The 10518-nt window shown below is 39.9% G+C and overlaps 1 pseudogene; it reads left to right on the top strand.

Annotated features, from left to right (window-relative positions):
• The first annotated feature begins 1237 nt into the window (after window positions 1-1237).
• LOC102838647 lies at window positions 1238-2123 on the top strand (annotated as a pseudogene).
• Window positions 2124-10518: the final 8395 nt, after the last annotated feature.

The raw sequence follows: 10518 nt of genomic DNA, 5'->3' as shown, positions 1-10518 counted from the left end.
CCCTATGGTTGGCAGTTCTACTCTGAAACACAGGGTTTTCTGTGAATTGGAATAAACTTGATTGCTACTGATATACCATTGTTTGCCTTCAAGTTGATCCTGACTCCTGGAGACCCAATGTTGTTGTTGTTGTTATGTGCTGTGGGGTCGGTTCTGACTCATAGCGACCCTGTACAGGGTTTCTGAGGCAGTAAATCTTTACGGGAGCAGAAAGCCTCATCTTTCTCCAGCGGAATGGCTGGTAATTTCAAACTGCTGACCTTGAGGTTCACAGTCTGATTCGTAACCACTACGCTACCAGAGCTCCTTTGGAGACCCTATAGCATGGATAAAACTGCATCAGAGGGTTTCTTAGTTTGGAGTCCTTTTGGTAGCAGACAACCAGGTCTTTTTACTTCTGATGGATTCGAACCGCTGACATTTCAGTTAGCCGTAGAACACTTGACCATTGCATCACCAGGAACCCTTGCAACTTGTATAGCCTATACAAAAAGCAGAGTCCTCAAAGGGAATTGTCAGAGTACTTTGAAGCTTAGACATGGAATGCAATTACATGGAGCTCTGGCAAAGCCATGGATGACTGAGATCTTAATTACAAAAGGGAAAAGTATATCTTGTTTGCATTTGGAGTTGAATCTTACTCTTTCCATCTGCTAGGGGGGAAAAAAATAGGAAAGAGCCAGTATCCAATGCAAACTGCTTTTATCTAGCTCTCACCTAGTTTAAGATATCCTCCAGGCTCCACTAATCCTTACATGAGGACAAATTCATATTTAAAACTATTATTTCATGAGGTCCAAATAGATAATGAGAAGAAAGATATTCAAAATCCGTCCTTCCCTGCTGCATCTCTCACTAAGGGCACACTCAAGGGTCCTTCACATAGGGTATCCTGGATTGTTAGATTTCTGTTTCCCCAGCTAGATAAATGGTCTAACCCTGTCAGATCCACATTGAGGGTTCATTGTATCTTCTATCCCCAGAGTCTGGTTTATGGTGTTGTTTGTTATTAGCTGTGGTCCAGTTGGCCTGAATCGCAATACTGAAGGATTCTTTTGGCAAAATACTGAATACTTCATGAAGAGTCAAAAGAAGATGGAAGGACACTTCAATTTGCCCTCCAGCCTAAGCAGCTGCACACCCGACTTTGCACTGGTCGAGTGGCCTCAACTAGGAGCTGAGTGGCACCATGGCCCCCTCAGGAGACTATCAGATCACCCCTTCCTGCTACTTCATCATGGCGACCTTGGAGCAGAGCTGCTCGAGGCCTGTGTGCATTCCTCCATCCTATGCTGACCTTGACAAAGCTGCAAGAGATCTCTTCAACAAAGGATTTGGTTTTGGGTTGGTGAAACTGGATGTGAAAACAAAGCCATGCAGTGGAGTGGAATTCTCCACATCTGGTTCATCTAGTACAGACACTGGTAGAGTTACTGGAACCTTGGAGACCAAATATAAGTGGTGTGAGTATGATCTGACTTTCACAGAAAAATGGAACACTGATAACACTCTGGGAACAGAAATAGTGATTGAAGACCAGATTTGTCAAGGTTTTAAAATTGACGTTTGATACTACCTTCTCACTAAACATGAGAAAGAAAAGTGGTAAAACCAAGTCTTCTTACAAGAGGGAGTGCATAAACCTTGTTTGTGATGTTGACTTTGGTTTGGCTGGACCTGCAATCCATGCTTCAGCTGTCTTTGGTTATGAGGGCTGGCTTGCTGGTTACCAGATGACCTTTGACAGTGCCAAATCAAAACTGACACGGAATAACTTTGCAATGGGCTACAGGACTGGGAACTTCCGGTTACACAGTAATGTCAATGATGGAACAAGATTTGGAGGAACAATTTATCAGAAAGTATGTGAAGATCTTGACACTTCAGTAAACCTTGCTTACACATCAGGTACTAACTGTACTTGTTTTGGCATTGCTGCTAAATATCAGTTGGATCCCACTGCTTCCATTTCTGCAAAAGTCAACAACTCTAGTTTAATTGGAGTGGGCTAAACTCAGACTCTGAGGCCTGGTGTGAAGCTGACACTGTCTGCTCTGGTAGACAGGAAAAGCATTAATGCTGGAGGCCACAAACTTGGGCTTGCCCTGGAGCTGGAGGCTTAATTCAGCTGAAGAAACCTCTGTTAATGGATATCAGAAGATTTGGCCTTAATATATTTCCATTGTGACCAGGAGGCTTCCTCCCCCTGCCCCCATGCCCCAGGAAGGTGATCAAAACAAAGGATGATCTAAACAGGAGCTGTATTTTCAATACTAAGACAGTTAGCTGGGTTCTAATTCCATTGGTTCTCTGTCTAGTTACTAATGCTGTAGTCGTGCTGTTTCATCTACAGATTATTAAAATTTATTTACTGCTAAATGCACCTCCCACCAATAATGAAATAAACCTTTATCAAACTCTGAAAAAAAGAGAAGAAGATGGAAGGAATACATAAGAGTCACTGTACCAAAAAGAAATGGTCAATGTTCAACTGTTTCAAGCAGTAGCATGTAATCAAGAGCCAATAGTGCTGAAGGAAGAAGTATACGGTGCATTGAAGGCATTGGCAAAGAACATAGCTCTGGGAATTGATAGAATACAAATTGAAATCTTTCAACAAACTGAGGCAGCACTGGAGGCATTTACTCAACTATGCCCAGAAATTTGGAAGACAGCTACCTGGCCAAATGTTGGAAAGAGATCCATATCTGTGCCCATTCCAAAGAGAGGTGGATGCAACAGAATGCAGACATCAATGGACAACATCATTAATATCACATGCAAGTAAAATTTTACTCAAGAGAATTCAAAACTGGCTGCAACGTTACACTGACAGGAAACTGCTAGAGTTTCAAGCTGTATTCAGACAATGACGTGGAATGAGGGATATCATTGCTGACATTAGATGGATCTTGACTAAAAGCAGAGAATACCAAAAAGATGTTCACTGTTGTTAAGTGCGGTCGAGTTGATTCCACTTCATAGAAAGGAGCGGCTGGCAAATTTGAATCGCAGACCTTGTGGTTCAAACAAACCTTGCAGCACCACACCAGGACTCCAGAAAGATGTTTACCTGTGCTTTGTTGACTATGCGAAGGCTTTCAACTGTGTAGATCATGGCAAGCTATGGACCACATTAAGGAGTATGAGTATTCCGGAACACTTAATTGTGCTCATGAGGAACCTGTACAAAGACCAAGAGGCAGTTGTTTGAACAGAAAAAGGGAACACTTAATGGTTTAAAATTAGTGTGCGCCAGGGTTGTATTCATTCACCATACTTATTCGATCTGTATGCTGAGCAAATTATCTGAGAAGCTGAATTATATGAACAGTGATGTGGTATGAAGACTGAAGGAAGACTCTTTAACAACCTACGATATGCAGATATACAACCTTGCTTACTAAAAATGAAGACTTACTGATGAAAATCAAAGAACACATTCATTGGTATGGATTGCACCTCAAGGTAAAGAAAACCAGAATCCTCACCACTGGAGCAATGAACAATATCATGATAAGTGGAAAAAAGATTGAAGTTTTCAAAGGCTTCATTTTACTTGGTTTCACCATCCACACTCATGGAAGAATCAGTCAAGAAATCAAATAACATATGACATTGGGCAAATCTGCTGCATAAGACCTCTTTAAAGTGTTCAAGTGCAAAGATGTCAGTTTGAAGACTAAGGTGAGCCTGACCCGAGCCATGGTATTTTCAATAGCCTCATATGTATGAGGAAGTTGAACCATGAACAAGGAATATCATAGAATTGATGCATTTGAGTCATGGTGTTAGAAAAGAATATTAAAATATCATAGACTGATTGTTGTTGTTGCTGTTAAGTGCATTTGAGCCAGTCTGACCCATGGCAACCCTGTATAGGGTTTCTGAGGAGTGGATGGTGAGCTTGAAGCACAAACCTTATGGTTAAAATGACTGTGCAGTCCTGAGCATTAACCCACAGCACCACACTAGGACTCCACCATGGACTGGTAGAAGAACAAATCTGTGTTGGAAGATGTTCAACCAGAATGCTCCTTGGAAGCCAGCATGGCAAGATTTCTCATACTTTGGTCATATTTTTGGGAGGGAACGGTCCCTGGAGAACGATATCATGCTAGGTAAAGTGTAGGGTCAGAGAAAAAGAGGAAGACCCTCAATCAGATGGATTGGCACAGTGGCAACAGCAATAGGTTCAAGCTTACCAATGATTATGAGGATGGCACAGTACTGGGCAGTGTTTTATTCTATTGTGTATAAGGTCACTATAGTCGTAATCAGCTTGATGGCACCTGACAACAACAAGTGTGCTCCGACCTGTGAACAAAAGTTGGCCTGGTTCTGTGTCATCCTCATGGGAGGTTGCAAATCAACCAAAGCACTGTAATTCATAGGATGTGTCCTGGTGTGGCTCTCTAAGATAAGCTCAAGACCTCAAGGTCAGTTTCAACCACAAGGTTGGCAGTTCAAACTCACCAGTCATTCCTCAGAAACCCTATACAGGGTTGTAACCAAGTCGATGGTACTTAACAACAACAATGACAATTTTTGGAGGTAGATTGCCAGAATTTCCCTCCAGTCCATCTTTGTCTTAGTTATCTCATGCTGTTAAAACAGAAATGCCACAAGTGAATGGCTTTAACCATAAATGTATTTCCTCACACTTTAGAAGATTAGAAGCCCAAATTCACAGTGTAGCTCTAGGGGAAGGCTCCCTCCCTCTGTTTTTTCTTTGGTCTAGAAGGTTTCAAAGCACAGGGACTACGGGTCCAAAGGACACCCTCCTCTCTCAGATCCTCTTTCTTGGTGATAGTAGGTCTCTCTGATCTCTACTGCATTGCTTATTGTTGTTAAGTGCTGTTGAGTCAGTTCCAACTCTTAGTGCTTAACATAGGGTTTCTGAGGGGCAGCTGGTGGGTTTGAACTGCTAATCTTGTGGTTAGCAGTCCAGTGTTGATCCTACAGAGCCACACCACACCAGGACTCCCTTCTATGTAGCAAAACAGATTGACTCAAGATACACCCTAATCATGTAGAGTGCATTCTGCCTCATTAACACTGTTGTTAGTTATTAGGTGCCATCGAGTCATTACCAACTCATAGTGACCCTATACACAACAGAATGAAACACTTCCCTGTCCTGTACCAGCCTCACAATTGTTGCTACACTTAAGCCCATCGCTGCTGCCACTGTACCAATCCAACTTTTGGGGGGTCTTCCTCTTTTTCTCTGATCCTCCACTTTACGAAACATGATGTCTTTTTTCAAGGATTGGTTCTACCTGATAATATGTCTGAAGTATGAGTAATGAAGTCTGGCCATCCTGGCTTCCAATGAACATTCTAGCTGTACTTTGTCCAACACAGATTTGTTTGTTCTTTTGGCAGTCCATGGTACTTTTAATATTCTCCTTCAACACCACAACTTAAATGCTTCAATTTTTCTAAGGTCTTCCTTATTCACTGTCCAGTTTTCACATGCATATGAGGTTATTGAAAATACCATGGCTTGGGTCAGATACACCCTAGTCCTCATTAAAACATAACTGCCTATAATCCAGCCTCATTAACATCAGAGGTAAGGAGTCACAGCACATAAGATAATTTCATCGGATCATAAAATGGAGAATAATAACATAATACTGAAGTTCAAGAATGAAACAAGTTGACACATATTAAGGGAGACACAATTCAACTCATGATAGTCTTAGTCTAGAAGTTCCCCTGAAACCTCTTCAGCATCTTAGAAACATGCAAATATCCAATGACAAACTGCTGATACCTGCGCTTGAGGTACATTGGCCAAGAATCAAACACATATCTCTACATGAAAGGTGTTTGTAACTAGTTGCTGGGATGGTCCCTCACATGGTGGGGAGAGGTTCTTTTATCTGGCAGACCTAGACCATGGGATGGCTCTTCTCACATTCATTCTTCCTAGGCTCAATGCTTACATAGCAGGAAATAAAGGTTCTTCATCCTCTTTCTTCAGAGGCAAGTATTACTGTAAAGAAGATTTTCTGTATTCTGATCCACACAATTTTGGAGCCCTGGAAATATGCCAGAATCTGTTAGATGCTAGAAACAAAGAATAATAATGTTTGCAGTGAAGAAATGACTGTCTAGTAAGGGATCCACATCAAAATAAAAGCAAATCAAAATCTACAAATTCCAACAGTTACAAAATATTGTAGTGAAACAGAACCCAGAGGAAGGACAGGCCAACCGGAGGGATTTCTTACAGGAAGGTGAATGATGAGTTGAGGTTAACTAGGAAAACAACAGCAGTAACAACAACAACAAAAAACCAGTTGCCTTCAATTTGATTCCAACTCATCCCAACCTCATTCATCCATAGGGTTTTCAAGGCTGTGACTTAAAGAAGCAGATCTCCAAGGCTTTCTTCTGAGGCGCATCTGGGTGAGTTCCAAATTTTCACCTTTCGGTTAGTAGTTGAATGTTTAACCACTTGTGTTACCCAGTGGCTCCAGAGTTAGCTAGGCAGGATTTAAAATTTTTCCACTCTTCTCTTTCAGGAAACTATTTGTGACAGGACCCTTTGGTTCACCACAGGAGATACCTGCAGCACTGTGGGACTGAGCCCAACTCAACAAGGATATTGATTAAAAGCCAAGAACTTGCTGTGGGCTCCTAAAGTCTTCCTTAGCCAAGCAGAATATAATTTTATTTTATTTGGTTTGGTTTTCAGTCCTCACAGATTTCACATTTTGAAAACTGATGTCTATCAATTAAAGTTCATTAGCAAATCCAAATTGTTTCCTCATTATAATTTATCCCAAGCACTTATAACTAACTACCAATTGAAGTTTCTGATAATCATAAGATAGTCAATGAAACCATACTGGGGAGGATATAATTCCATATAAAGTCAACAGGGTTTTCTTGTTCTTGTTTTTTTATTTTTCCTGCTGGTATTTCTTTCAAGAAGTATCTTCTGTTCTTCTATCCACTCCAGGCTGTTGTATGTCTTTTCTAGAAGGAATATGCCACACCTCAAAAGATTCTGGATGGGGCACAGGATTCCACCTAAGGTCCTATAGACTACAAAGGCTCCGCAAGAAGCCTATTTCACTGGGTAAATTCTAGAACCCATTTTAGGTATTCCAATCAGTTATAGGCTGAAGACGGACTTATAAGCTTTCTGTAATCATGTTTCCCAATAATCCTTTCTATCTCACTCAAGTGTCTATCTTACAATAGTAGGCAAGGGAAACCAACATTCACAAGTCAGTCAAGCATCTTAACATTATTTTCCCTCTTTTACCCATTCAAACTATGCCTTAATCCCTGTATCACAGAGCCCTGTTGGTCCAAGGTTGAGCCTACATCAATATTTACCTCAGTCCCATTTAACTTGTGCTCTACTGTCCCCTCCCTACCATCCATGGTATCCAAAAAAGATTTTTTTCTTTCTTTCTTTTACTGTGGGTATCTTTTCTTAAGCTTCATATTTTTAATATTTCCATGTTCTTCTTGGATTTTTATTTTCTTGGTATGTTGTGAAGTATTAATTTTCTTAGAGGTTGTCCTATATTCTATTAACTTTTCCTCCATTTAAAACACACAAAGCAATCTACCTGACCTCCTCATCAACTGGATCTCTGTTTCTATGCTTTTACCTTCTTCACTCACCACTCATACATCAGCTTGTCATACTGTGATGCCTTTTGAGTTGCTGTGATTCTGGAAGCTATGACCCTGCTGGTATTTTAATTATCAGCAGGGTCACCCACGGTGGACAGGTTTCAGATGAGCTTCTATATGAAGACAGATGAGGAAGAAGGAGAGACAAACTAATTCCAAATATTTAGTCACTGAAAACCTATGAAAAGCAGAGAAACACTGTCAGATATAGTGCCAGAAAATGAGCCCTTCAGGTTGGAAGGCACTCAAAATGCGACCAGGGAAGAGCTACCTCCTCAAAGCAGAGTTGACTGTGATGACAAGAATGGAGTAAAGCCCGTGGGAGTAAAGCTGATAGGGCACAACTCAAAATAAAGAGAAACAGCTGTAACATCCATTAATAATCTGAACATGGAATGTATGAAGTATGAATCTAGGAAAATTGGAATTTGTCAAAAATGAAATGGAATGCATATGTATCAATATCCTAGGCATTAATGAGCTGAAATGTATTGGTATTGGCCATTTTGAATCTGAGAATCACAAGGTTTACTATGCTGAGAACAAATTAAAGAGAAATGGTGTTCATTCATCGTCAAAAAGAACATATTATGATCTGTCATGAGTTACAACACTGTGTGTGATAGGATAATATACATGTGCCTACAGAAAAGACCAGTTTTATAGCATTATTATTCAAATTTATGCACCAACCACTAATGCAAGTGATGATGAAATAGAAGAATTCTACCGACTTCTTTAATCTGAAATTGATCACACATGCAATCAAAATATATTGATAATCACTGGCGATAGGAATGCAAAGGTTGGAAAGGTTGGAAAGCAGCTGGAATATATGGCTTTAGTGATAGAAATGATGCTGGAGATTGCATGATAGAATTCTGTAAAATCAATATTTTGTTCATTTCAAATACCTGTTTTAAACAGCATAAGAGACAACTATACACGTGAACCTCACCAGATGGAATAGACAGAAATCAAATTGACTACATCTGTGGAAAGAGATCGTGGGAAAGCTCTATATCATCAGCGAAAATAAGGCTGGGACAGATTGTGGAACAGACCATCAACTGCTCATATGCAAATTCACACTGACACTGAAGAAAATGAAAACAAGTCCAGGAGAGCCAAAAATGAATGCATTCCACCTGAATTTGAACTCATCTGAAAAATAGATTTGATACATTATACACTAAAAACCAAAGACCAGAAGAATTGTGGGATGACATCATGAATATCAGAAAGCAAAAAGTCATTAAGAAGACAAGAAAGAGAAGGAAAAGATGAAAGTGGATGTCAGAAGAGGCTCTGAAACTTTCTCTGCAGGGTAGAGATACTAAAGCAAATGGAAGAAGTGAAACCAGTACAAGAGCTGAACAGAAAATTTCAATGATCAACTTGAGAAGACAAAGTTCCATATAATACGAAATGTGCAAAGATCTGGCATTAGAAAACAAAAGGGAAGAATATGTTTAGCATTTCTCAAGCTGAGGGAACTGAATAAAAAATTCAAGCCTCAGCTTTCACTATTGAAGGATTCTCTGGGCAAATTATTGAATGATGCAGAAAGCATCAAAAGAAGATGGAAGGAATATACAGAATCACTATACCAAAAGGATATGGTAGATGTTCAACCATTTCAAGAGGTAGCATATGATCAAGAGCCAGTGATACTGAAGAAAGAAGTCCAAAGTGCATTGAAGGCATTTGCAAAGAACAAGGCACCAGGAATTAATGGAATAAAAATTGAAATCTTTCAAGAAAGTGAGACAGCACTGGAGGCATTCACTCATCTATGCCAAGGAATTTGGAAGATAGCTAGCTTTCTGACCAACTGATTGGAAGAGATCCATATTTGTGCCCATTCCAAACAGAGGTGACCCAATGGAATGCGGAAATCATCAGACAATATTGTTGATATCCCACGCAAGTAAAGTTTTACTAAAGGTAATACAGAAATGACTGCAACTATATATTGACAGAGAACTTCCAGAGGTTCAAGCTGGATTCAGAAGAGGATGTGTAACAAGGGATATCATTGCTGACATCCGATGGATCTTGGCTGAAAGCAGAGAATACCAGAAATATGTTTATCTGTGCTTTATTGACTATGCAAAGGCTTTCAGTTATGTGGATCATGACAAGCTATGGACAACATTGCAAAGTATGAGTATCCTGGAACACTTAATTGTGCTCATGAGGAACCTATACATAGACCAACAGGCAGTTGTTCAAACAGATCATGGGAACACTGAATTAGTTAAAATTAGGAAAGTTGTACACCAGGGTTATATTCTTTCACCATACTTATTCAACCTGTATGCTTAGCAAATAATCCAAAAAAATGGGTTAGATGAAGAAAAATGTGGCATTAGGATTGGAGGAAGACTCACTAACAACCTGCAATATGCAGATGATACAACCTTGCTTGTTGAAAGTGAAGAAGTCTTAAAACATTAACTGATGAAGATCAAAGAGCACAGCTTTCAATATGGACTACATCTCAATGTAAAGAAAACAAATATCCTCACCACTGGACCAATAAATGACATTCTTATTAATGGAGAAAAGATTGAAGTTGCCAAAGACATCATTCTCCTTGGATAAACTATCAACACTCATAGAAGTAGCATTTCACCCACTTCTACTCACAAGTAGAACCAGGTGGTCACCAGGTTCTAGACTGCTTACAGATTGCTTACAGGTTCCCTTCAAATTTCAGTTGTAGAAGAGGGTTTTACCTGATGGGCTGATTTTTCTTGCCTTGATGCCTCCAAAGCAAACAGCATGCTTGATTTTAAACAGTCAAAGAGTCCACTTTTTTTCTGCACGTCTTTCTTTCAATAAGAATCT

This window comes from Chrysochloris asiatica, unplaced genomic scaffold (genome assembly GCF_000296735.1).
Source record: "Chrysochloris asiatica unplaced genomic scaffold, ChrAsi1.0 scaffold00011, whole genome shotgun sequence".
NCBI classification, from domain to species: Eukaryota; Metazoa; Chordata; class Mammalia; order Afrosoricida; family Chrysochloridae; genus Chrysochloris; species Chrysochloris asiatica.
Note: the sequence above shows the minus strand (reverse complement) of the source record. Positions and strands in the feature narration are given on the sequence as shown.